We start from the raw sequence: 27951 nt of genomic DNA on the forward strand, positions 1-27951 counted from the left end.
CAGGTGAATATGAAACAGGAGAGTTTCCTGACCCCCCTCACAGGACCTGCAGCAGGGGTGTGGCTCATATGTTAGGCTACCACACCCTCAAACCCCTTATAGGAGGGGGAGCCCACAGACAGGCAGGTGCAGGAGCCAGGGTGAGCACTTTTGGGCTCCAGCCCCATGGTAGTGCCTAGGGGTGGGTGCCTGCAACTCCCGAAGTTCCAATGGGCATGTGACAGTGCTACTTTAGCTCTGCCGTCCACAGACGGCTTACATGTTAACCAGCTCAGTGCCCTCTTGGTACCCAGGTCCTTGTCCGGCATCCAGAAAGAGTCAGTTCACACGGACAAATTGAAGGATGCTAAATGAGGAGGATTTTGTTGCCAGATGGAGGTGTCTCTCAGTGGGATGAATGGGGAGTTGGAAAGGGGATGAAGTGGGAAGCTGATTTTCCCCTGGAGTTCGTCCATCCTGCAACTGACCTCTCCAACCATCCCCAGCTGAACTCCTCTCAACCTTCAGAGGCTCCTTCTCTTCTCTCCTTCTCTGCAACTCTACCACTCTTCTGTTCCCCTGCTCTTCTGCTTATGGAGCCCGGTGTTTTGGGTTTATATGGATACAGGATAGGAGGGTGTGGTAGGCCAAAAGGCAATATTTGGACATGAAAACAGGAATGCCTGTTCCCATTTAGGGCTTTCAGTTTCCAGGCCTGAGGATGGGGCCCTTGCTGGGGAACCTCCCTCTTCTACCCAGTATTTCCCTGCCTCCTGTCCATATCAAATGTAGTATGAACTATATGTGACAAATGGTGCTGCCAAGTTCTCTTACATAAGGACTAGTTATTTTTCTTGAGAACAAGTATGCGATGAGTTGTATCTGCCAGGTTATATACATGGTTGATTTCTTTCTATCTTTGCAATCTCTTTCATGGATTGCCTGTGATATGTGTCACATGAGTTTAGTGTGTATTCAATGATGAAACTGTTTTCTTTCTCTTCTAAACTTGTGGAGAGGCTTTCTGGGTTAGCAGGAGAATTTGTTTTCAATTCCATTTCCTCAGTACTGGAAATGTCTGTAACTTGAGCTAGGTGGTGGTTACATGAGTATGAACGTACGTAAAACTTCTTTAACCTTTGTGTGTATCACTCTAGGTAAATTCCATGTCAATTTAAAAAGAAAGAAAGAAAAAAGACAAGAAAATGCCAATTCAGCCACTGCCTTTTGCCTTCCCACAGGTGAAGAAGGGACACAGGGCGTGCTGCACGGAAGCCTCTCATTTCCAACTCTGACCACCAGCACCTGAAAACACAGTGGCCTCCACCTCACTGCCTCCACCTCACTGCCTCCACCTCGCTGTCTCCACCCAGAGCGCGTGCCCAGAGCGCGTGCCACTTCCTACCCAGCAAGGGGTCCGAAGGATGTAATCTGAGCTTTGTAACTATATCCAATATAAACAGGATGCAACGAAGGTTGAGAGAACAAATCCAGCTATCTTCTGTGATGATTGTGCATGCCTCGGGCCAAGTCACGTTGTTAGGCAGATTGCTGAGTTGGGTGAGTGCTTGCAGCAAAATATCAAACTAGCAGGTGGTGACGGGATATCACCCACTTATTAGAGAGGAGGAACTGCCTTTGCATGAAGAAAAAATTACAAATGATCAAAAAATATGAGAAAAAAGTTTCATCTTTTCAGGGTAAGAATATGGATAAAGACAGGTAGAATGGGTATTTATTGTCTTCAATTACAAGCAAACTACCAGGGATCAAGGAAATATAAAGATAGTTTCTTCCTCCACTTACAAAACTATCGGTAGGGCCCAACCAGACAAAAGTATACAAGCTGGCCGGGCGTGGTGACCCACACCTGTAATCCCAGCACTTTGGGAGGCCAAGGCGGATGGATCATCTGAAGTCAGGAGTTGGAGACCAGCCTGGCTAATGAGGCAAAACCCCGTCTCTACTAAAAATACAAAAATTAGCCGGGTGTGGTGGTGCATGCCTGTAGTCCCAGCTACTCAGGAGGCTGAGGCAGGAGAATCACTTGAACCCGGGAGGTGGAGGTTTCAGTGAGCCGAGATCGCACCACTGCACTCCAGCCTGGGCAACAGAGAGACTCCGACTCAAAAAAAAAAAAAAAAAATTATACAAGCTTAGAAAATGCAGTTAGAGCCAACCTGCCAGGCATCCTTGCATACTTCAGACCAGGGACCCTTGTCTGCATGCTTTGCTTGGGCCCATCTCTACAGCACTCTTCTGTCTGCAGAGATTGGGGCAGGCACCTTGGGATGACTAATCACTGAGCGGGGCTTTTCCATGTGTCCCAGAGTTAGTGACAAAGTCCAAAGCTGCGGACGGAAAACACTCAGTACCCTCACCACAATTAGAGAAAGATAGCAGTCCCAAAACCTTGGATTGAAGAAAGAGGCTCAACCACACCCCTCCACCTGCCTTACCAGAAGGAGTGGAATGAGGAAGGGTGGGGCTGGGGGGTCAGAGTTACCCTGTGGTTTTGCCCAGTTTGGTAGTGAGAGGCTTCTCTCTTCTCCTTCTATGGAAAAGAAAGAGGTGCTTCTCTCACCCACTTACTTAAAGCCAAGAGAGGAGAGGGGAGCTAGAGGAATCATTTATGGAGACTGCAGGTGCCTGGAAGAAGGACTGGCCTCTTTCTACCTGGATGATCCTTTCTGCAAGTGGGAAAGTTCACTAGAGGAACCCAGGCCAGCATGATGAGAAGGGTCCGCTGTGGGGTGTGCCCAAGAGCAGGAGGGATTTGCTTCTTCATCTGTCCCAGGTCTTGGAAGCTCTGAGGGCATAAGCCACCACAGTATGAAGAGCAGATGCTGGAGGAGGGCACAGGGCCAGACACGGCAAGCCCCACACTGAAGAGATGTTGTAGATGTGGATTACTGTGTGCCTAAAGGGAGACACAGCAGCCCCTTTTTGAGGGGATATTCTGTGATAAAGGGTAGGTTAGGGGGGAAGCTGAACACTGTCCCTCCCCACAAAACACATACACCATCTACATTTACACAGCAAAACACAGAAGCCACCAACCAGCACCAAACCGAAACAATCCAAGCCAAGTAGACCCAGAAGGGGAGGGCAGAGGGTAATAAAGGAGCAGATGGTAGCCCTGTTCCCACTCCAGGGATTGCATCAAATATGACTGCAGCAGATTTCCTTCAGGCTTTTTTTTTTTTAATAAATTTTTGTTGAAGGGAAACACAGAAAGTGCACAAATGGTAAGACCACAGTCCAACGAACCATCACAAAGTGAGCACAGCCCTGCACCTAAATGACTGAACGTTACCAAAGCCCCAGAGAGCTCTCATGCCCCTCCCGGTCGCTGCTCCTCTCTGGAAGGTGACCACCATCCTGACTTCTAATAACAAAGATGAGTTTGGACTACCTCAAACCTTGAGTCACAAAGATGAGTTTGGACTACTTCGAACCTTGAGTCACTGGAATCACATGGTAGGTTCTCTTTTGACTCTCCTTTCTTTCATTCAATGTGACTGTTTTCAGATTCATCTGCGCTGTGTGTAGAGTACTTCATTTATTTTTAGTTGATTTTTTATTTTTACTTTTTTATTTTTTTATTTTTTTTTGAGATGGAGTTTTGCTCTGTCACCCAGGCTGGAGTGCAGTGGTGCGATCTCGGCTCACTGCAACCTCCACCTCCCGGGTTCAAGTGATTCTCCTGCCTCAGCCTCCCAAGTAGCTGGGACTACAAGCGTGTGCCACCACGCCCGGCTAATTTTTTGTATTTTTAGTGGAGATGGGGTTTCACCATGTTAGCCAGGATGGTCTCAATCTCCTGACCTGGTGATCCACCCACCTCAGCCTCCCAAAGGGCTGGGGTTACAGGCGTGAGCCACCATGCCTGGCCTATTTATTATTTACACGCCACTGCATGGTGTATGTTTTCTATGTTTGCTATAACATATTACTACAACCTCAGCTGCTTAAAACAATGGAGATTTATTTTCTCACAGTTCTGGAGAGCAGAAACGTGAAGTCAGTATCACTGGGCCCTAACCAGGGTCCCAGCAGGGCCACAGTTGTCCAGGGGCTTTAAGAGAGAGTCCTCACTTCCAGGAGCTTCTGGGAGCTGCCAGCAGCCCTTGTCTTGTGGCCAATCTCTGCTTCCTTGGCCACATTGCCATCTCCTCTTCTGTATTAAATCTCCTTCCAGCTCCCTCTTATAAGGACACATGTGATTGCATTTTGGGCATTCAGGGCCCCTCTGGATAATCCAGGATCATCTCCCTCTCTCAGGATCTTTAGCTCAGTCACAGCTGTGAAGACCCTATGACTGAGGTTTAGAGTGAAAGTTTAACAGGCCAAGGAAAAAGAGCTCTCCCTGCTGCAGAGAGAGAGGTCCTGGAGAAATGGGCTGCCACTTCCAAGGTGAAATGCAGATGATTTTATAGGTGAGCTTGAGGAGGCGGTGTTTAATTTACATAGGGCATGAAAGATTGGTTGAACCAGGTGTGCCATTTGCATAGTGTGGGAAGAAGCTGGCTGCCCCACCCCAATATTTTATTATGCAATGGATTTTTTTTAACATGGTTGGTGCCATGTTGCCTGGTTTTTGTTTTGTTTTGCTTTTTTGAGACACAGTTTCACTCTTGGTGCCCACGACGGAGTGTAATGGCACGATCTAGGCTCACCACAACCTCCACCTCCCGGGTTCAAGCGATTCTCCTGCCTCAGCCTCCTGAGTAGCTGGGATTACAGGCATGTGCCACCACGCCCAGCTAATTTTGTATTTTTAGTAGAGACGGGCTTTCTCCATGTTGGGCAGGCTGGTCTCAACTCCCAACCTCAGGTGATTCATCCGCCTCGGCCTCCCAAAGTGCTGGGATTACAGGCATGAGCCACGGCGCCTGGCCGTTACCTAGTTTTTGTGGTAACAAAAAAAAGGGTGGGGGGAAATGGAGCCTCCATGTTGAACACACCAAGCCCCAAGTCTATTGGCAAGCTGCTAGCCTTTATCCATGCAAGCTTTCAGCTTCCCTAGCTTAGTGTGCCCAAAATAGGGAAAGGAATATGCTCATTAAGGCCCACTGTTTTTACTGGGACTCATTGTGTTTTGTTTTTTTTTTTTTTTTTTTTTTGAGACGGAGTCATGCTCTGTCGCCCAGGCTGGAGTGCAGTGGCCGGATCTCAGCTCACTGCAAGCTCCGCCTCCCGGGTATACGCCATTCTCCTGCCTCAGCCTCCCGAGTAGCTGGGACTACAGGCGCCCGCCACCTCGCCCGGCTAGTTTTTTGTATTTTTTAGTAGAGACGGGGTTTCACCATGTTAGCCAGGATGGTCTCGATCTCCCGACCTCGTGATCCGCCCGTCTCGGCCTCCCAAAGTGCTGGGATTACAGGCTTGAGCCACCGCGCCCGGCACTCATTGTGTTTATGTGGAGTTTGGTGATTACTCAGAAAGCTCCCCCTCTGTGTCGAAGTGCTTATTCATGTTTTATAGCCCAATCTTCCAGACTGCTCTTTGTTAGAAAAAAAAAGCAATTTCTTTAAACTGTGTGTTTTTTAAAAGAAAGTAATTTCTAAGCTGCTTTTTGTTAAAAGGTAAGTTTTTGTCAGGGACTCTTTCACCCTGTCAACCTAAATAATTTATTTCCACCTCCTGTATCACAGGGATTAGGACCTCATGTCTTTGTGGGAATCATTTTCCAGCTACATCACACATGTTTATACTACAGTTTATTTACTGTCCTAAAATTGATGGATATTTTGGTGTTTTCAGTTTGAGGCTTTACAAATAATGATGCTGTGAATATTCCCACGTGTGTTTTTTGGTATGTGCATGCATTTTTGCTGCATCCATACTTAGAAATAGAACTGTGGATTATAAGATACGTGTAAATTTAGCTCTAGTAGCTACTGTCATACAGTTTACAAAATAAATTATGGGTCTGTGAGGCGCCGAGAGGCCGTGGGACAGACCACGCTCCTCTGCTCCACTGGCTTCTTCTGGACCATGAACTGTCCCTACTGCTCTGGGGCTCCCGGGGACCCTGCCCACTGTCCTACAGCCACTTCTGACATGGGTTATGACCCCTATAACCCCCAGCTGCCCAAGCCCCATCCCAACCTCGCCCAGAGGGAGAAAGGAGCCTGGGCCTGGGGGAGGGCCCTAGCCTGGACTGGAGCTGAGGCTGGAGCTGGGGCTGGAGCTGGAGATGGGGCTGGGGCTGGAGACGGGGCTGGGACTGGGGTTGGAGCTGGAGCTGGGGCTGGGGTTGGAGCTGAGTGCTGGGGATGGAGCTGGGGCTGAGGCTGGGGCGGGGGCTGGGGCTGGGGCTGGTCCATGGAGGCCATGCGCTGTGAGGGGAGCTGCTGAAGACAACTGCAAGAACACTGGTGACACAGTGGGCCTGGGTCAGGACACCTTCCTGCTGGCCTGTGACTACAGCCCTGGCATCTGTGGCCTGTAAGTCCCTGCCGAGCCTGGCAGCAAGCACTTGCTGGCCTCCCTGAACAGGGGTCAAGGCAGAGGCACAGGGGATGCGATGCCATGGAGTGGGTCCTCAAGGCCATGAGCCAGCCCCCACAGCACAGCTGCCCTGTCCCCAGTGGCATCTAGGTGATAGACAACTCCGGGCCGCTCTCCAACTACTTGGCCTGGCACCTCAGCCCGGCCAGCTCTCGGGAGCAACGGGCCACCAGGCGGCCCTGGGCTCCCCCGGCAGTAAGCCCTCTACTCTGCTCTCAAAAAGCCCTGCCACCTCTCTGGTGGCTGCAATGCCGCCAAGGAGCCCACCATGGCCAGCCCTGCTCAAAGCCAGGGCCAGCCCCAAGAGCCAGGCCACCAGGCAGCCTTCCTCCAGGGAGGATCTGGAGGCTGAGGACAGGGCCTGCAGGAGAACAAGGAGACAGCCCTGCAGCTCCATGTGGGGGACCTCGGGCTGCTGGGGAGTCCCCGCCCACACGCGATTCCCCAGGCCTGGCCTGGCAGGATGGTGGCTGCCTCAAGGAAGGGAAACCCGAGGAAGAAAAGCGGGACCGCAGTCGTAAAGATGGTGCCCAAAAGGAGGACAAGACCAAGGACAAGGGTTGAGGGCGGCCCCGGGAGATGCCCGGTGTGGACAAGAAGGGCCTGCAGGCCAGCAGCCCCTGCCGCAAGGTAGAGCGGGGGAAGGGACCAAGAAGCAGCCATTTTCGGCCACTGAAGTCCATTTGCTCCCCCAACCCTCCCAGACAGGAAGTGCACGAAGGCCCCTGCTGGTGGAGTAGAAGGCCTGCTTGCTGGATGCCTCGAAAGATGCCCCAAGCTGAAGAAGCATGTCTTGAGCCACCATGATCTCCTTGGAGACAAGAGTGAGGACGAGGCCCCAGAATCTGTGGCGCTGAGGGTGTGGGCCCCTGCCCTCCCAGCCTCAGCTGGCTCTTAGACTCAGTCTCCAGCCTGGGCTTCGGGGAGGCTCAGGGACTGTCCAAGCGGCTCAAGGACTCCCTGCCCCACTCCCTGGCCCACCCTACTCTTCCTCTTATTCCTCCATCACGGGCAGGATGTGGACTACTCAGCCCTAGAGAATGAGGTGGACTTCACTCAGACCCCCTGGTGGCGTGCCTGTGGATCTTCAACGAGTCCACTAGCATCAACACGGAGGACAAAGGTTGACTGGCCCTCAGCCCCCCAAGGAAGAGAACTTCGGGTCTGACCACTCTGTTCAGAAGAGGATGATCTCATCTTTCCCAGGAAGGCCCGAGGCAGAGCCCTAGACAAGGAGTCCTGTGGTGCCCCACCTGTGCACTGGCACAGGAGTTAGTTGGTTACCTGCGGGCCCAGCAGGTGCAGGGGAAGTAGGTGAGCTGGCTGCTGGCTGCCCCCAGGCTGGCGGAGATGCCTTCCTCCCTCCAAGAGGATCATCCATGCCCCAAAACCAGCTTGGCTGCAGCCCTTACAGGTGCCAAGAAGACCCTCGTGGTGAGCGGCAGCCAGACCCCCAATGAGGCCCCGAGCCCCTCAGCCAGCTGCTTGAGACCCGCAGGTGGTTGAGGATGGCATCCAAGACCACCACCACCATCACCCCTAAGTGACTCGCCCACAGTCTATCCTTACAGAATGTAAAGAGACCCATTATCCCCGAAGAGTTTAGGGGTGAAGTCGCCACTGTCATCCGCCAGTGCCGTCTCAACCTGTTCATCCAGAAGTGTTTCAGGTTCTGCGCCTCCAACCAGGAGGCTGTGGAGAAGTCGCTGAATGAGGAAACAATGACCTGAGACCAGCAACCCCAGGGAGAACCTCTACCCAAACTGCCACGAACACCCTCCCCGAGCTCAGCCACCTGTGAAGCCCCGGAGCCGCAGGATGTGTCCCAGGAAGCGGAGTTGGTGGGCAGGCTGGCCCCTGGGGCCAGCTTCTCGTGCAGGTACTGGAGCAGCCCCCGGTAGGGAACCTGAACTGGGCCGCCCTGTGCAGCCCTTGGAAGAGCTCATGCTAACCCAGGCCCAGCTCCAGAACGGCTCTCCATCCCACACCAACTGCTCAGTCTTCTTCACGGCCCAAGGCCCAAGGACGACTCCTGCGGAACCTGCTGTCCCGAGGCACTGAGTCCCGAGTGTCCTCCTCCAGCGCTATGTCCGCGAGGAGGAGTTGCTGCCACTGGGGGCGGCTGAGAGACCCATGGCTGTGTGGCACCATCAGGTCGCTGAGCTCACCTGCTGGCGGGAAGAGTGCCTGGAGGGCTTCGTGAGGAGGTTTGAGAAAGCTCTGGGGGACACCTCCCCACTGGGACCCACGCCCTGGACTGTTGGACGCCCTGCACCACCCAGGGCCTGGAGCTGGCCCGGTAACCATGGCCATACAGCCTTGCACATGGTGCGCGACACCTTTGTCAAGACCCATGGCTTTCTCACCGACATTAGCGTCAGCTGCAGGCCATCCTGCTGAACGTGTTCCACTCGGCACCAACACCATTGTCACCCGCACTGCCTGGAGAGTGACCTGTGACCTCAAAGGGTTTCTGCAGCAGACAGGTGGATGAGTCCCTGCTCTCCTCAGTGCCTAGGTCTCCCCTACAAGTGCTCCCTGGAGAGCCTCACAGTCGACCACCTGGGACACATCACCCAGAGCTGCGTGTACAGCACAGCTCCCGTGGGGGCACGGTGCCTGCATGCATCAGGCAATCTGGAAGGTCCCAGAAGACCAAGCACTGGCACCCGTCCACCTGCCTGCCCGCCTCTCCTCCCACCCTAGGCCTCTTCCAAAACAGCGCCATACATCTCCACTAGGCCAGGGCGCCAGGCAGCCCAGAGCAGCTGAGAACGGGACGCCCAGCAGACCCGCCCAGCCCAGCCCAGCCTGCGCCCTGCCCTGGCCTCTGGCATGTGTCCCCGCCCCCAGCTCCACAGCCTCCAGCCCCGCAGCCCTAGGCCGTCTCCGCCCCTCAGCCCCACAACCTGCAGCCCTCTGCCTTCTCTGACCAGCGTTTAGAGTAGCCTGGAGACCCTTCCACCGGCCCCAGGCTCCAGCCAGGCCCTCACTTCCGCTCCAGTGCCTAAGACGCTTCAGACACTTATGCAACGTCTGCATGAGGCAGACACTCCCAGAGCAGCCATTTTAGAGGCCTGCCCCTGGGAATGTATTCTTTTCCCAGGGCTGTTGATTATTAATATTCCTTCCTGGAGAAAGAATTCAGCAATATTTCTCTTACCACTTTTTGGCAATAAGAGAAATATGACTCTGTCCTGCCCAGCTCCCAGGCAATCAGACCTAATGGTTATCTCCCTTGTTCCCTGAACATCACTGTTATCCCGTTCTTTTTTCAAGGTGCCCAGATTTCATATTGTTCAAACACACACGCTTTACGAACAATTTGTGCAGTTAATGCAATCACCACAGGGTCCTGAGGCAACATACGTCCTCAGCTTACAAAGATGATGGGATTAAGAGGTTAAAGACAGGCATAGGAAATTATAAGAGTATTGATTGGGGAAGTGATAAATGTCCATGAAATCTTCACAATTTATGTTTAGAGATTGCAGTAAAGACAGGCGTAACAAATTATAAAAGTATTAATTTGGGGAACTAATAAATACCCATGAAATCTTCACAAATTATGTTCTTCTGCCATAGCTGCAGCTGGTCCCTCTGTTCGGGGTCCCTGTCCTCCCACAACAGACAGGGATCTTCACAGTGCCTATTTTATGCAAATAACCGATTAGGTCAGGGGTCAATCTTTAACTACCAGGCCCAGGGTGTGGCCCTGAGCTGTCTGCTTGTGGATTTCATTTCTGCCTTTTAGTTTTTACTTATTCTTTCTTTGGAGGCAGAAATTGGGCATAAGACAATATGAGGGGTGGTCTCCTCCCTTAGAATCACTTCAGGACTCTTCCCCATTTTTTTCCACTGTGTTGTTTTCTCCTCTTTAATAGGAGCTGTATACATTCTAGATAAAAGCCTTGGTCAGTATAAGGTGCTGCCAATATCTCCTCCCAGCCTGTGGCTCACCTTTACACTCAGAAGTGGTGTCTTTTTTAGTCCATAAACAAATTGTATTTTTATTCACTAGCAACAAACAATTACAAACAGCCTCAAAAATTCAAATGCCTGAGAGTAAATTTAATGCATGATATGCAAAACCGCTACACAGAAAGCCACAAAGCAGTATTGAAACAAAACTTAAAAGTTCTAAATAAACATATAATTGGAAGACTTAGTATTATAAGAATGCCAGTTTTCCCAAAAATGATCTGTAGAGTCAAAACAATCCCAATCAGAATCCCAGAAGGTTTTTTTTTTTCCTCCCTTTTTTTTGGAAACTGACAAGTGGATTTGGACATGTATGTGGAATTGCAAATGACCTAGTATAGCCAAGATAATCTTGAAGTAAAAGAACCAAGTTGTGGGAATTTTCCACCCAACTTCAAGACTAAGTGTAAAAGTACAACAGTTGAAACAGTATTGGGGTAAGTGCAGACAAATGGACCAAAGGAAACAATTCAGAACAGAAACAGACTCCCCTGGGTACACATACTTGACTTATGAAAAAGTCGGCAGTACAGAATGATGAGTAAAGGCAATAATGCTGGGCCAGTTGGATAGTCAACTGGAAAAAATGAAAATTATCCCCTCTTCATGCTGTGCACATAAATAATTCCTGGTAGGTTATAGATGTAAATGTGAAAGGTAAAATAATAAAGCTTCCTGAGGATAGCATGTGAAAATATTTTTATGGCTTTGAGATAGGCAACAATTCTTCATTGTTAAAGAGCACTAACCGTAATAGGACTACATTAAGATTTGGATTGCTTTTTGGGAGGCCAAGGCGGGCAGATCACCTGAGGTCAGGAGTTCGAGACCAGCCTGGCCAATATGTCAAACCCTGACTCTACTAAAAATACAAAAAATTAGCCGAGCGTGGTGGTGGGTGCCTGTAATCCCAGCTACTCAGGAGGCTAAGGCAGGAGAATCGCTTGAACTGGGGGGGCAGAGGTTGCAGTGATCCAAGATGGCGTCATTGCACTCCAGCCTAGGCAACAAGAGCAAAACTCTGCCTCAAAAAAAAAAAAAAAAAAAAAAAAAAAAAAAAGATTTGGATTGCTTTAATGTCTGAAAGTAGCAAAAAAAAAAAAGTTGCAGGAAACAGTTTGCATAATATACTAATAATATCACTAACTATAATTTATTGAGCATTTGTGATATACTGAGCACCCTACTGGGTTTCAAATGTCTTATCTCATTTAACCATTACTAATATTATTATTTTACAGATAAAGAAACTGAGGTATGGAGTGTTGAAGTAACTTGCCCAAGGTTATTCACACCACTGGTAAGTGACAGAGCTGCTCTGCAGACCAGGCAGTCTGACTCCAGAGCCAACACTCTTAATGACTCCACCTGACCCCATGGGAGGCATTGGATTTTATATAATGAGGGCATTTAACTTATAGACTGATACTAGACCTGAAGAGGGCATGTAGGATGCCTTTTTGAAAACATACCAGGAGCCCCTGGTATGTTTCTCAGTGCTACATATCACAAAATGCAAAAGATAGCAAGAAGTAGTTATGGCTGAAGTTCCTAAGGATAAATATTTCAGGAATCAGGACAAAATCAAACTAGTAAGCTCAATCTTCATGTCTTTTAATTATGTTCCCACAGCTTGTCCAAAGGTGTAGGTTGTTATGGTGATGGGAAAAGGTTTTGCAAACTTATGGGAGTATTTTTTCAGATTTAAATAATGCCTTGTCATGATGTACAACCTTAGCTAGCCTTGCTCCTCCGTGCTACCCACTTCAGTGATACCAGCAGGTATTATGTTGGTGTTAGATGGTAAAATGTCTGAAGAATCTGTGAACCCAAAAAAGCCATGGGTACCCTCTTGGTGGTGGTAACAATAAATTTTATTTATTTATTTTTTTGAGATGGAGTCTCACTTTGTCATCCAGGCTGGAGTGCAGTGGTGCAATCTCGGCTCACTGCAACCTCCACCTCCCAGGTTCAAGCTATTCTTCTGCCTCAGCCTCCTAAGTAGCTGGGATTACAGGTGCCCACCACCATGCCCAGCTAATTTTTGTATGTTTAGTAGAGACAGGGTTTTACCACGTTGGCCAGGCTGGTCTCGAACTCCTGATCACAGGTGATCTGCCCGCCTCAGCCTCCAAAAATATTGGGATTACAGGTGTGAGCCACCACCCCCGGCCACAATAAATTTTACATATGTGAGATCCATGGTGGCCAACCTATCACTTTTCTTTTGCATGTTACTTTATTAATCTGATTGGTTGTTTCAAGCTATTTCACTATCTTTGATTTTGTTACCCAGGTACTAGAAGGAGGGTAAATCCACATTTGACAGGACCCAGTATAGATGAAGTCAATCTCAGTTAATCCTCAGTTCTTCCTAAAAACTCATTCTGGGTATGTAACATTTACTAAAAATAATAATAAAATGCCATAAAGAGAAACTTTTTGCCCAAGCAGATAGAATGTCTGTGGTGTTCATATTGCCAGGGAAATGACACAACACTAGAAGAAATTATCATCGTATGACTCACCACTACCCTTGCCAGTTCTTTTGCTGACAGATGGAGAGATAAAAGATCTAAAACTGTGTCTATGAGGGATTAACGTTCTAAAACTGTGGTCTCTCATAAGAATGCAATATCAACACTCATTCGAAAAGACAGCAGCACATGGAGGGTTTTTCTTATGGGACCCCAGCTGGCCCCACCCAGAAGACAGGGCTCAGTAACTCCAGGAGTCCATGGGAGTTACTTCCCTCCCTTCGTTTTTTCCTTCCCTTCTTTTCAGGCCTTCTTTTCTTCCTCTCCTTTCCCCTCATTCCTTCCTCCCTTCTCTCTTTTCTTTCTATTTCTCTTTCTGTTTTGTTTTCTTTCTTTCTCTTTATTTCTTTCCTTCCAACAGACAGGATTTTATTTTTATTTTTATAATCCTATGTATAAAATTTCAGTCAAAATGTTATCCTAGAAAGGAGTGTAAATAATTTTTTTGTCTCATTATATCTAATGGGTTTTCAACCTAACTAAGAATCTCTAAAATATCCAGGTCAGCAAAGAAACTGTAACTATGTGATTTATCGTGGAGATGCCTTCTCTTCTAACACGAGCTCTACCCAGCGGGAGGGTTTTCCTAAATTTAAATCAGCGGTAAAGCATATTCTCCTCTTCTAGGCAAGTTTTTGCAAACACCCTGTTGCCAAGCTGCCGTCTCTGTGCAGGGAGGCTTACACAATGTCTGCCAATTGACTGCAGCAAGTACTGAGAGCAGTGGAGGAAGAAGGGGCCAGTATGATCGGACATGGGAAAGGGATCAAAGGGACAAAAGCACTGAGCACTAAGCTCTGATTTTTTATCTTGCCCAAATTCCTGCCTAAGGGGCCTAGGGAGTCATGCCCTACAAACCATAAATTCTCATCAGATGGATTTTATTGGACCCTATATATTGTGACTTACTTTTCAGTCTGACTCTGGCATGACATTATGAGACAAGGAAAAAAACATTTAACCACGAAATATATTTCCTTGCCATACCTTAAAATTGCCCTGCAAAATGTCTTGTGGGAAGAATCCACATTCTATGCAGAAGCCCCTTCCCCCTTTGTTTTTCTTCCTTCCTTTCCAGATCCAGGAGATAATCAACTAAGAGCCAGGCACCCTTTTAAGTTCCATAAAAAACAATTTACAACCCTCTGTCTCTAAAGTCAGCTATGTAAGAGCCTCCTCTGCACAATAAAACTTGGTCTCCACAATCCTTTATCTTTAACCTGAACATTCCTTTCTATCTATCGCAGGTCTTCAGACAACCTCAACCAATTGTCAACCAGAAAATGTTTAAATTTACCTATAGCCTGGGAGCCCTAGCTTTTGTCCCACCTTTCTAAACCAAACCAATGTATTTCTTAAATATATCTGATTGATGTCTCACACCTTCCTAAAACACACAAAACCAAGCTGTGCCCTGGCCACCTTGGGCACTTATTCTCAGGACCTCCTGAGGGCTGTGTCGTGGGCCATGGTCCCTCATATTTGTCTCAGAATAAATCTCTTAAAATATTTTACAGAGTTTGACTCTTTTCATCAATAGCACCTAGGCACAAAGCAGAAATGAATAGAAAAAGAAATGCATGTAATCCTGGCCGGGTGCGGTGGCTCAAGCCTGTAATCCCAGCACTTTGGGAGGCCAAGACGGGCGGATCACGAGGTCGGGAGATCGAGACCATCCTGGTTAACATGGTGAAACCCCGTCTCTACTAAAAAATACAAAAAACTAGCCGGGCGAGGTGGCGGGCGCCTGTAGTCCCAGCTACTTGGGAGGCTGAGGCAGGAGAATGGTGTGAACCCGGGAGGCGGAGCTTGCAGTGAGCTGAGATCCGGCCACTGCACTCCAGCCTGGGCGACAGAGCGAGACTCCGTCTCAAAAAAAAAAAAAAAAAAAGAAATGCATGTAATCCATGCTTCCCTCAGCAACACCAGGTTTAGATAGACTATTTGTGACAAATAATTAGGGCATGACTACTAATTTCCATGTTAACAAGAAATTATTTGGTTCTGAGTCTTCAACTCACGTTTTCACTGGGATCCTATAAGTATCAGAGGTGTTTGAAACACAGTGACTCCATCTTGAACAGCGCTGGGTGAAATAAGGCTGAGACCTTTTGGTCTGCATTCCCAGAAAGTTAGGCATTCTAAGTCACAGGATGAGACAGGAGGTTGCCACAAGATACAGGTCCCAAAGACCTTGCTTATAAAACAGGTTGTGGTAAAGAAGCCAGCCAGACCCCACCAAAACCAAGAGTGACTTCTGGTCATTCCCCACTGCTCACTGCATGCTAATGATAATGCATTAGCATGCTACAAGACACTCTCTTCAGTGCCATGAAAGTTTACAGGTGCCATGATAGTTTACAGATGCCATGGCAACATCTGAAAGGTACCCTATATGGTCTGAAAAGGGGAGGAGCCCTCAGTTCCAGGAATTTCCCACCCCTTTCCTGGAAAACTCATGAATAATCCACCCTTTGTTTAGCATATAACCAAAAAATAACCATAAAAATGGCCATTCAGGCCAGGCTCAGTGGATAACGCCTGTAATCCCAGCATTTCAGGAGTCCAAGGCAGGCAGATCACCTGAGGTCAGGAGTTCGAGACCAGCCTGGCCAACATGGTGAAACTCTTTCTCTACTAAAAATACAAAATTAACCAGCTGGGCATGGTGGCACGTGCTTGTAGTCCCAGCTACTCAGGTGACTGAGGCGGAAGAATCGCTTGAACCCAGGAGGCGGCAGTTGTAGTGAGCCGAGATCCCACCACTGCACTCCAGCCTGGGCAACAGAGTGAGACTGTGGATAAAAGAAAGAAAGAAAGAAAAAAAAAAGTCCAGAAGCCCTCGGGACTGCTCTGCCTATGAAGTAGCCATTGTTTTATTCCTCTACTTTCTTAATAAGTTTGCTTTCCCATTACTCTATAGACACACCTGGAATTCTTTATTGCGGAGATCCAAGAACCCTCCTTGGGGTCTGGACTGGGACCCCTTTCTGGTCACACAAGCACTTCATGTCCTCTTTTTCCCTGATAGGGTCCCAGGGGCTGCTAGCCATGGCCTAGGATGGTGCAGCACAGGGAGCACCACACACATCCTCAGCCGTGCTCCCAGGAATGCCTCCTGCACAGTCCAGAGTGAACAGCTGCCCACAGTCATGCAGGGCAGTGTTACTCCGCACGGGCAGTTGGCAGCCACCTGGTAGCTATTGAGATCTTCTTGCTTTTCATTATTTACTAAAACAAACAGAAACACTTATATGTCTAACAATAGGTAAAATAAATTCTCGTAGATCATACAATGGCATATGAAGCCAATAAAATTATGTTACAAAAGAGTATTTACTGACAGAAAAACATTCACGATTTATTGCTAGATAACACTGACAAAATTTGAATATAATAGGTCAAAAGACAAAAAATGTATAGTGTGAAATAAAATTTCAAGACCTTCTAAATGTATTTTGCCGAGGAAGGAGATTAAGCTCTGGAGACAGTAGCATGTTTGCAATGTTGCTTCTTAGATTATAGCTTAACTCTCTTCCTCATTGCTGTTGCCCTGTAAATGCCTAGGAGAGACCAGAGACCAGACTTTCCCCCTTCCAATCACTGATCTTTGTTATAGATTAACTATCTTTATTGTCCAGTTCCTAACTCAGACCAGATGGCGCCCAACACCCCATGACAGTCACATCTTCAGGGTGGAATGTTAAATATACCTTTCCCTGAAAGAAACATACTACCTACACTAATCATATCATTGTACTTTAACTACACATTAAGTCTTCCATAGAAAGATATTGAAATTCTGTTAAAGCGCCCTAAGCTTTGTCATGTAAATGATCCCAAACTTCTACACTCTGGAGCACTGACTTCCATTCTCTGAAATTTGGGCTTCCTGGATGGCCTGTCCTCAATCTTTGCACTTGAATAAACTCGATTTAAACAAGAGTCTGACCTTTTTATTATTATCATCATTATTATTATTTTAGGTTGATTACAGGCATTGGAGCATGACCAAAAGCAGGCAGTAACTAGAGTGGAATCAGGCCATGAGAATCAGGAACCACACTGCGTAAGATTTGCCATACGCAGCATTTGGCCTGCAGGTCCTCTCCAGTTCACAGAGAGCTCAGTGCAGCTGGAAACCTCAGTCTTACTGGCTTGATGTGTCAGATGACAAAATTTAGACTGGCAGAACAGCTGGAAAGTCACGAAGAAATCCTGGAAAGGAGAAAACCACAGAGGGGAGAAACCCTTACATCTGATTATAAACTCCACCTAAATTCTGGGCTGACTTGATAAACTACAGTCAACGAAAAGAGTCAAACTCTGTAAAATATTTGAAGAGATTTATTCCGGCCAAATATGAGTGACCATGGCCCATGACACAGCCCTCAGGAGGTCCTGAGATCATGTGCCCAAGGTGGTCGGGGTACAGCTTGGTTTTACAGTTTTAGGGAGGCATGAGACATCAATCAAATACATTTAAGAAATACATTGGTTTGGTTCTGGCTGGGCACGGTGGCTCATGCCTGTAATCCCAGCACTTTGGGAGGAAGAGGCGGGCGGATCACGAGTTCAGGAGATCGAGACCATCCTGGCTAACACAGTGAAACCCCGTCTCTACTAAAAATACAAAAAATTAGCCGGGCGTGGTGGTGGGCACCTGTAGTCCCAGCTACTCGGGAGGCTGAGGCAGGAGAATGGGGTAAACCCATGAGGCGGAGCTTGCAGTGAGCCGAGATTGTGCCACTGCACTCCAGCCTGGGTGACATAGCAAGACTCCATCTCAAAAAAAAAAAAAAGAAAAAGATACAGGATTGTGGGCCAGGCTCAGTGGTTCATGCCTATAATCTCAGCACTTTGGGAGACCGAGGCAGGCAGATCACCTGAGGTCAGGAGTTTGAGACCAGCTTGGGCAGTGAAACCCTGTCTCTAATAAAAATACAATAATTAGCCATGTGTGGTGGTGTACACCTGTAATCCCAGCTACTCGGGAGGCTGAGGCAGGAGAATTGCTTGAACCCGGGAGGTGGAGGTTGAGTGAGCTGAGATTGCACCGCTGCACTCCAGCCTGGGTGACAGAGCAAGACTCTGTCTCAAAAAAAAAAAAAAAAAAAAAAAAAAAAATAGCCGGGCATGGTGGCACATGCCGGTAATCCCAGCTACTCAGGAGGCTGAAGCAGAATTGCTTGAACCCAGGAGGCAGGGTTTGCAGTGAGCCACGATTGCATCACTGCACCCCAGCCTGGGTGACAGAGTAACACTCCATCTAAAAAAAAAAAAAAAAAAAAAAAGAGAGGATTGTGGAGACCAAGTTTTATAGTACAAAGAAATCTCTCAGATAGCAGATTTCAGAGAGACAACAGGTTGTAAAATATTTCTTATTGGACCTAAAAGGGTGCCTGGCTCTTAGTTGATTATCTCCTGGATCTGGAAAGGAAGGAAGGAAAACAAAGGGGAAAAGGGATTATCTATAGGATGTAGATTTTTCCCACAAGAGACATTGCAGGGCAATTTTAAGGTATGGCAAGAAAATATATTTTGGGGTTAAATATTTTTTTCTTGTTTCATGATGTTATGCCAGAGTCAGACTGAAAAGTAAGTAACAATATATAGGGGCAAAACCCATCTGATGAGAATTTATGGTTTATAGGGCATGACTCCCTAGACCCCTTAGATAGGAATTTGGGCAAGATAAAAATTCAGAACTTAGTCCTCTCTACATAAACACAGGGAAGATCCCTGTAGGGTCAGCAAAAAAGTAACAAATGAAAACTAAAAGAACAGATATTTCATCTACTTCCTACTGCAGGTTGTTGAAGAGAAACAAGAGTTCGACAGTAGTTAAAGCAGTAAAGATTTTATTCAGGAACTACTGCAATAGGGGAAAGGAGCCTCAGAATAGAACTGGGCTCAAGTCTGAATACAGCAAAGACAAGCGTGAATTTACAGCTGTAAACTAAAAATTAAAATTATAAGCCCCCCAACTATCTGAATGAACCCCTCTTCTTAGCCAAGGGCATTCCAAAGTTAACCTGAAAATGCAGTTCAGGCCATGAAGGGAAGGGGGGATTTGACGTGCCTATTACCTTCCTCCCTTTGGAATTCAGGCACAACTGACCAGCATTAACATTAAAACAGAGATCTTAATACTTTTTGTGGCAACAAGATACCAAATCCCAGCCTGTCTCTAGTATAGCATCAGCTGACCCACAGCAAGCCATGAAAGATATTGAAGTATTTTACCGTAAAATATATTTCTTCGACATATCTTGAAATGGCCCTGCAAAGCTGTCTCTTGTAGGGAAAAATCTACATTCTGTAGGGAATCCCCTTCCCTTTCCAGGTCTTTGTCCTGATCCAGGAGAGAATTAACAAAGAGTCTGGCGGCTTTTTTAGTCTGATAAGAAACATTTGTAATCTAGTCTCTGAAGCCTGCTACCAGGATCCTTCATCTGCATAAGAACCTTGGTCTCCACATCCCTTCTCTTAACCCAGACACTCCAGGTCTTTAGATAAACTGTTTCAACCAATTACCAATCAGGAAATCTTCTTTGAATCCACCTATAACCTAGAAGCAACCCCCTTCTCTACTTTGAGTTGTCCTGCCTTTCCGGACAGAACAAGTGTACATCTTCCATGTATTGACTGATGTCTTATGTCTCCCTAAAATGTATCAAACCAAGCATTAGCCAAACCACCTTGGCACATACTGTCAGGACCTCCTGAGGCTGTGTCACACGCATATCCTTAAACTTAGCAGAATAAACTTTTAAATTGATTGAGCCTTGTCTCTGATACCTTTTGGTTTACAGAGCCAAGGAGCAGGGTGGAGGTCAGTGGGTGGAAAAGTATTAAGAAGAAACATCATGGGCAAGGGGGTTCTGGTTACAGAGGTCTAACAGAACTCCTACTGAAGGCAGGCCAGGGTGATCAGAGGTCACCAGGAAGTTGGTGGAGAATGAGGAATTTGATCAGCTATTGAAGGTGACAGTAAACTGACTTGAGATTCTTGCTACAACTGAGCTCTTGAGGACAAGGCCCAAGGACAGGTCTTAGTCCAAAAACAACTGAGAGGAGCCTATCTAGAGTTTGGGCAGAGACAAGATCTCTGTCAAGGAGACACCCAGGTTTGGAATTCTTTTTTATTTTATTAATTTCTTTAGAAGACATGTTTAGGCTGGGTGAGGTAATCCCAGCATGCCTGTAATCTCAGTACTTTGGGAGGCCAAGGCAGGCAGATCACCTGAGTTTGGGAGTTTGAGACCAGCCTGACCAATATTGAGAAACCCTGTCTGTACTAAAAATACAAAAATTAGCCAGGCATGGTAGTGCATGCCTGTAATCCCAGCTACTCAGGAGACTGAGGCAGGAGAATTCCTTGAACCCGGGAGGCCGAGGTTGCAGTGAGCCAAGATCGCTCCATTGCACTCCAGTCTGGGCAACAAGAGGGAAACTCTGTCTTAAAAAAAGAAAAAAAAGACATGTTTAAAGATTATAACAGTGCACTGTGATGTTTATAACAGGTAGATGTTATGTATATGCTAACAATAATGCAGTTTATAGGAGGTGTATATTAAGCTATATGCCTTTATTTTATTTATTTATTTGTTTATTTATTTGAGATGGAGTCTTGCTCTGTCAACCGGGGTAGAGCACAGTGGCGCAATCTTGGCTCACTGCAACCTCCACCTCCTGGGTTAAAGTGATTCTCCTGCCTCAGCCTCCCAAGTAGCTGGGATTACAGGCACCCGCCACCACGCCCAGCTAATTTTTGTATTTTTAGTAGAGACAGGGTTTCACCATGTCAGCCAGGCTGGTCTCAAACTCCTGACCTTGTGATCCAGCCGCTTTGACCTCCCAAAGTGCTGCGATTACAGGCATGAGCCACCGTGCCCAGCCTATATGCCTTTATTTTATGTGAAAGAGGACAACATTAACTTGAGTAGACCATGTTAAACTAAAGATGCATGCTGTAATCCTCAGGCATTGGTTCTCATCTGATGGTGATTTTTCTCTCCAGGGCAACATTTGGCAAAAGATATCCGAAGACTTTTTTTTTCTTATTGTCACAACTGTTGGGTGGCGGATTTAGAGGAGAGGACATGTTACCAGCATCTAGAGGGTAAAAGCCAGTAATGCTGCTAACTATCCTACAAGGCATGGACAGCTCCTCACAGTAAGGAATTATCTAGTTTAAAATGTCAATGATGCCAAGGTGAGAAACTCTGTCAAAAAACAAGCTAACAAAAAACACATAGAGGCATAGCTAAAAAGCCTATGGGGGAAATTAAAATGGAATACCAAAAAAAAAAAAAAAAAAAAATTCAGTTAACCCAAAAGAAGGCAGAAAAGGAGGAGCAGAATAACAAAAAGTAGAGAAGACAAAAACAACAAAATTTTATACCTAAATCCATTCATATCCATAATTATACTAAACCTAAATGGACTAAACATTCCAATTAAATGGTTGAGAATGGATACAACAGCAAGGCATATAAGCGACACACTTTTATTTTTTTATAAGTTTCAGTAGTTTATTTCATACAATACATAATAAAGTACAAACTTCTTGGTATGCCATATTAGATCCTAATAATCTGCCCACCACTTATTTTCAGTATGTTTACAAAGATAATGGGAAACAACAGTGGATCTGGCAATTTAATTAAAGTCTAGCAAAGAGCTCCACTAAATGTTTGTTTTCTAATTGCAACTAGTTAAAGGCATTGAGCTATATGTATACTGAGTATACACTATATGTATATTGAGTATATTCACTGTGATAGCCCCTAGCACATTTTGCACAGTACCAAGGACAGAGCAGTTGTTTGACAATATGTGATTGAATTGATCTAGTCCAATATCCTTTATTTATATACGGCAATACAAATAGATTGAGAAGTCAAAGAATTGTCCCAAAGTAGGCAAAGAAACCAGAACTAGAACTCAAGTCTTACAAGAGACATACTTTATTTTTATTTCTTTATTTATTTAAGATGGAGTCTTGCTCTGTCGCCCACGCTAGAGTGCAGTGGCAGTGCATCTCGGCTCACTGCAACCTCTGCCTCCCAGGTTCAAGCGATTATCTTGCCTCAGCCTCCTGAGTAGCTGGGATTACAGGAGCACACCACCACGCCCGGCTAATTTTTGTATTTTTTTTAGAGATGGGGTTTCACCATATTGGTCAGGCTGGTCTCAAATTCCTAACCTCATGATCCGCCCACCTCGGCCTCCCAAAGTGCTGGGATTACAGGCGTAAGCCACCATGCCCAGCCAAGACACACTTTAAATGCAAAGGACACAATGATTGAAAGTCAAAGGTGAAAAAAGACAGGCTATGTAGAAAACATTAGAAAGCTGAAGTGGCAGTCACAATATCAGACAAAATAGACTTTGAGTCAAGCAATATTTCTAGAGACATTTCACAATGATGCAAGCATCAATACATTGGGAAGATATAACAAATGTAACTTTTAATAGCATATATATGCTATTGTATGTACTTCTTATTTATTTATTATGTATTTCTTTTCCAATATTTTTCCTGTACATGTATATTTGCAAATTTGGGGTCATATTATATATGTGTATCTATACTATGTGTAGGTCATAGTATATACATATATACTATGTGTATGTGTATATACTATGACCACAAATTTGCAAATATACATGAACAGAAAAAATATTGAAAAAGAAGTACATAAATTTATTAAGAGCCCCATATTTGCAGGGAAGTAAAGATAATCACCATGTGGGAAAAAATTAATAAACTGAGTATATTTGAAATTGGTTTGCACTCACTCTTCCCTCCCACCTGAGCTTCTGTCCCCATCTTCTGTCCCCAACATCTTCACAGTCTAGAGATCCACTGGCAGAAGTTACCGAAATATTCCTTTTTTTTTTTTTTTGAGGTGGAGTCTCGCTCTGTCGCCCAGGCTGGAGTGCAGTGGTGCAATATTGGCTCACTGCGACCTCTGTCCCCCGGATTCAAGCTATTCTCCTGCCTCAGCCTCCTGAGTAGCTGGGACTACAGGCGTGCGCCACTATGCCTGGCTAAGTTTTTGTATTTTTAGTAGAAACGGGGTTTCACCGTGTTAGCCAGGATGGTCTCAATCTCCCGACCTCGGGATCTGCCCACCTTAGCCTCCCAAAGTGCTGGGATTACAGGTGTGAGCTACTGCGCCCGGCTGAAATATTTCCTATGGAATTCAAAATACAAGTAAAATATGGTAGACTTAATTCAAAACAAAAATTTAATGTGAATGAATCCTGCTTGTACCAGGAGAAAATAGCATGAAGGACATGGAGTTAAAGAAACATATACTCCAGTGAAGAAACAGCTACCCTGTTTTATTTTAGTTTTAGTTATGATTTGTTTATTGCTTTTAGTTTTCAAAATTTTTAAATTGACATATAATAACATATACTTAACAAGTACAGTGTTATATTTTGACACATGTATATACAATGTATAATGATCAAATCAGTGTAATTCACATATTCATCACCTCAAACATTTATCATTTCTTTGTGTTGGGAACATTCAAAATCTGCTCTTCAAACTGTTTGCAAATGTGCACTAAATTGTTGTCAAGTAGAGTCATCCTACAGTTCTGTATAGACCACTAGAACTTATTTCTCCCATCCAGCTGTAATTTTATATCTGTTAACAAACTTCTTCCCATCTCCTCCACACTTCTCAGCCTCTGGTAACCACTATTTTACTCTCCATCCTCCTGAGATCAACTTTTTTAGCTTCCACATAGAAGTGAGAAAATGCAGTATTTGTCTTTCTGTGCCTGGATAGTTTACTTAACACAGCGTCCACAAAACTTGTCCATGCTTGTCCATCCTGAATGACAGGATTTTGATCTTTTTTTGGCGGCTGAATAGTATTTCATTGTGTATATGTACCATATTTTCTTTATCTATTTGTTGATAGACAGAGTGTGGGGCCGTATCTTGGCTATTGTAAATAGTGCTCCAACAAACATGGAAGTGCAGATGTCTCTGACATTCTGATTTCATTTTCTTTAAATATATACCCAGTAGTGGGATTGCTGGATCACATGGTAGGTATATTTTTAGTTTTTTGAGGAATCTCCATACTGTTTTCCATAATGGCTGTACCAATTTACATTCTCACCAACGATGTATACACTTATAAAAGCTCCCTTTTCTCTGCATCCTCACCAGCATGCTATTTTCTTTTACTTTTTGGTAATAGCTATTCTAACTGGAGTGAGATTGTATCTCACTGAGGTTTTGATTTGCAGTTCCCTGATGATTAGTGATGTTGAGCATTTTTTCATATACCAGTTGGCCATTTGCATGTCTTCTTTTGAAAAATGTCTATCCAGATCTTTTATCCATCTTAAAATTGGATTATGTTGTCTTTGGCTGTTGAGTTCAACATATATTCTGGATATAAATCTCCTGTCAGATGAATAGTTTGCAAATATTTTCCCCTACTCTGCTGGTTGTCTCTTTGCTTGGTTGGTCGTTTTTTCTTTGTTGCCTTTGCTTTTGAGGTCTTTTCCATAAATCTCCACCAAGACCAATGTTCTGAAGTGTTTCCCCTATGTTTTCTTCTGGTAGTTTCACAGTTTCAGGTCTCATATTTAAGTTTTCAATTTATTTTGAATTTATTTTTGTATATGTCAAGAGGTAGGGGTCTAGTTTCATTCTTCTGCAGTAGCTATTCACTTTTTCCAGCATTATTTATTGGAGAGACTGTCCTTTCCCCAGTGAGTGTTCTTCGTGCCTTTGTCAAAAATCAGTTGACTGTAAATGTGTGGATTTATTTCTAGTTTCTCTATTCTATCCCGTTGGTCTAGGTATCTCTTCTTATGCCAGAACATGCTGTTTTGGTTACTACACTTTGTAGTACATTTTGAAGTCAGGTAGTGTGATGCTTTTGACTTTTTTTTCTCCCTCAGGATTGCTTTGGTAATTTGAGGTCCTTTTGGGTTCTGTATAAATTTTAGTTTTGTTTTTTTTTTTTAAGAGTAGCATGGTGTTTTTTATTTGGAAGACAAATGGTTACATTTAGTGGAAGGCAGAGGTCTTATTAAACAAATGCTCATACAAAGTAGTTCTCAAACAGGATGGAAAGAAATTTTTCCCAGGCTCTCCACCAGAATACAAAATCAAAGTCTGTAGTGACTGTGCAAATATGACAAAATTTCATGTATTCATAGACTCATGTCTGAAGAACTTTTATCTAGGTGAAAAAAGATAAAAATATTTTTCTTATACCCTGTGTCTCAAGAGAAGAACTATTCAGGCCGGGCACGGTGGCTCACGCCTGTAACCTCAGCACTTTGGGAGGCCAAGGCGGGTGGATTACCTGAGGTCAGGAGTTCAAGGCCAGCCTGACCAACATGGTGAAACCCTGTTTCTAAAAAAAAACTAGCCAGGCATGGTGGCACATGCCTGTAATCCCAGCCACTTGAGAGGCTGAGGCAAGAGAATCACTTGAACCTGGGAGGCACAGGTTGCAGTGAGCTGAGATTGTGCCATTGCACTCCAGCCTGGGCAACAAGAGTGAAACTCCATCTCAAAAAAAAAAAAAAAAAAAAAAAAAAGCCAAGATTGTTTGTATGCATAAGGTGCAAAATGTTGCTGGCAAGAAGAAAAATCAGCAAAGGCTTGCTCAGGAGAGATGTCTTGGGAATCTGCTGTTTTGCAGGTTGATCTGTATTCTCAGACAAGTTTGTCTGAGGAAGGAGCAGCCCACATGGGAATCGAAGCCTGAGAGGGAACAGTTGAAAGGGAAACTCTATCCAGGAGATGCAGCATGCAGCTCTGGTAAGCAGTTTATAAAGGAGGCTTGCTTCCAGCAACTTCAGTGCCGTCAAGTGGAGTCCAAGTATCCCTCAGAACCCAGGATCGTCACGGTACCCAGCCATCATGACTGCATGCCTTGCACCGGGCCCTTATGTTGACCCTCACTCCTGAAATTGTTACAAGCCCCCAGGTGTCTACTCCTGGTTTTGAACTGCCTAAAAAATTGTGCTCACTGATGGAAATGCAAATAGTGACACAAACTGAAGCCTTTGCCTGAAGAAGAGAAAATAAATTAAATAGGATAACAAAAAAAAATAGGCAGCAAAAGAAAAAAAATTTAATATCAAAGAATTGAGAGGGCTTTAGAAAAACTTTTAAAGGCCTCATATACTTTGCACAATAGTCTTAAAATGTGCAGCTCAAGTGTGAAGTCAAAGACGTCTTATGCTGCCATACAATTATGCCAAAGAACACACTGAGCTCATCTTTATTCATTCTAGGAATTAGAATGTAGCTGCACTTACTAACACCTTATGTGAAATATAACATAAACAATGTATTTTTCACAATTTTTAGTTTAACTTTTTATGATACAGTCTCTATCAAACAATTGATGATGAGATTTCCATCCCAATATAACTGAATTTATTTTCGGTGGCCTTTTTCCAGTAGGAATTCTCCTTGATATTGTGAATCGTCTGAACATCCAATATCAACAGGAGGTTGTGTCAAATTGGTAGAATTACGGATGTCTTCTATTTGCTTCTTGTGCCTTTCTATCTTTTTCAAATACTTCTTTATAAACACATAAACACTTATAATCAGGAAAAATATAAATAAGCAGTAGGCAAGCAAGCAAATGTTTAATTTGACTTGCTGAAAATAATTAAATCCACCTGATTTAAAGCACAGCTGTGGCTGCCCACTTGCTGCTTCCCCTCGAAGCCTCCTCGTCACCACTGGGACCCATGAACTCCCACACAGTAAGCGCCTTTGATGCTCCTAATGCCAGGCATCACATAGGAGGGAGGGAGACAGTTACTGAGGGGTTTAGAACCAGCAGGGCTTTGACTGTGACAGAGCAACTGGGGTAAACATGCTCTTCTTCCTTCCCCACCGGCATTATTTCTGAAGTCGGGAAAAGCAAACCCTGGGCTGTGTAGGGCCTGGTACAAATAATGTTTCGCAGGATGGCTATTTACATAAACAATTTGAATCACCCCAAGTCATTGTGACAGCACCATTCTTGTGGCTTAATCTCTCTCTGGGGCACTCTCCTGGAAAACCCCACAAGTTCCAGCCACAGATACCCCAGCAAAACTCCAGAGATACAAGTCCTAGAGCTCCTGGGGTATCTGTAGGCTAGAATGTAGAGGGTTGGAGAGTTCTCCAAAGGGAAGAATTGGGAATGAACCCTTGTATGTCCCATAGGGCTTGGGGCACCCCATCCAGTTGACATTGCCAGACTTGGCCAATCCCAGGGATGGGAGAAGAACTTGGACATTGTTGAGGAAGAGCCTAGAGTGACATTATGCCATCCATGTCTGTTTCTCTTTATCCTTCTCTCTTTCTTCCTCTGCCCAGCACACTAAGTCTCATGGGGACAAGTCACAGCACATTTGAGGGAAGCATCCAATGCTCACATCCAAAGCCTTCTTTTGTGTCCTCTAATTAGTAAAAAATTTATGTCCCAGTGTGGAGCCCAGGTGTTTTGAGTCTCTCCACCTCATGTGGTATTATACAAGCTAGATCATTCATTTTTTCTCCCTGTATTGTTTGATAGGCAGATCATGGCACCCTGCTATCTAGGTACTGGTCATCAGTCCCTTGATTCAAGTGTATGTGTAACAGCTTTAATGAGATATAATTCACATACCATATACTTCATTCCTTTACAGTGCACAAATTCAGTGGCTTCCAGTGTATTCACAGAGTTGTGCAACTATCACCATAATCCATTGTAGATAATTTTCATCACTACAAAAAGAAACCCCATACCTCCTAGCCTTCGGTTCCCAACCTCCTCCCATCAGCTCCTGATATTGACTGTTTTTCTGTCTTAATAGATTAGCCTATTCTGGACATTTCATAGAAATGCAATCATGCAATGTGTGATCTTCCGTGACTGGCTTCTTTCACTTAA

General features: G+C 45.3%; 1 protein-coding gene and 1 long non-coding RNA gene across 2 annotated transcripts in view; one reads left to right on the plus strand and one right to left on the minus strand.

Moving 5' to 3' along the window:
- The window catches only part of SEC61G (SEC61 translocon subunit gamma), a 679333-nt gene that overhangs the window by 587277 nt on the left and 64105 nt on the right, over window positions 1-27951 (minus strand). The gene's annotated exons all lie outside the window — the stretch shown is intronic.
- LOC126950276 (uncharacterized) lies at window positions 3211-27951 on the plus strand. Its single transcript, XR_007724133.1, has 4 exons — window positions 3211-3459; window positions 11718-11776; window positions 25711-25829; window positions 27875-27951. It is a non-coding gene; the product is annotated as an uncharacterized LOC126950276 (long non-coding RNA).

Source organism: Macaca thibetana, chromosome 3 (assembly GCF_024542745.1).
Source record: "Macaca thibetana thibetana isolate TM-01 chromosome 3, ASM2454274v1, whole genome shotgun sequence".
Taxonomy (NCBI): Eukaryota; Metazoa; Chordata; class Mammalia; order Primates; family Cercopithecidae; genus Macaca; species Macaca thibetana.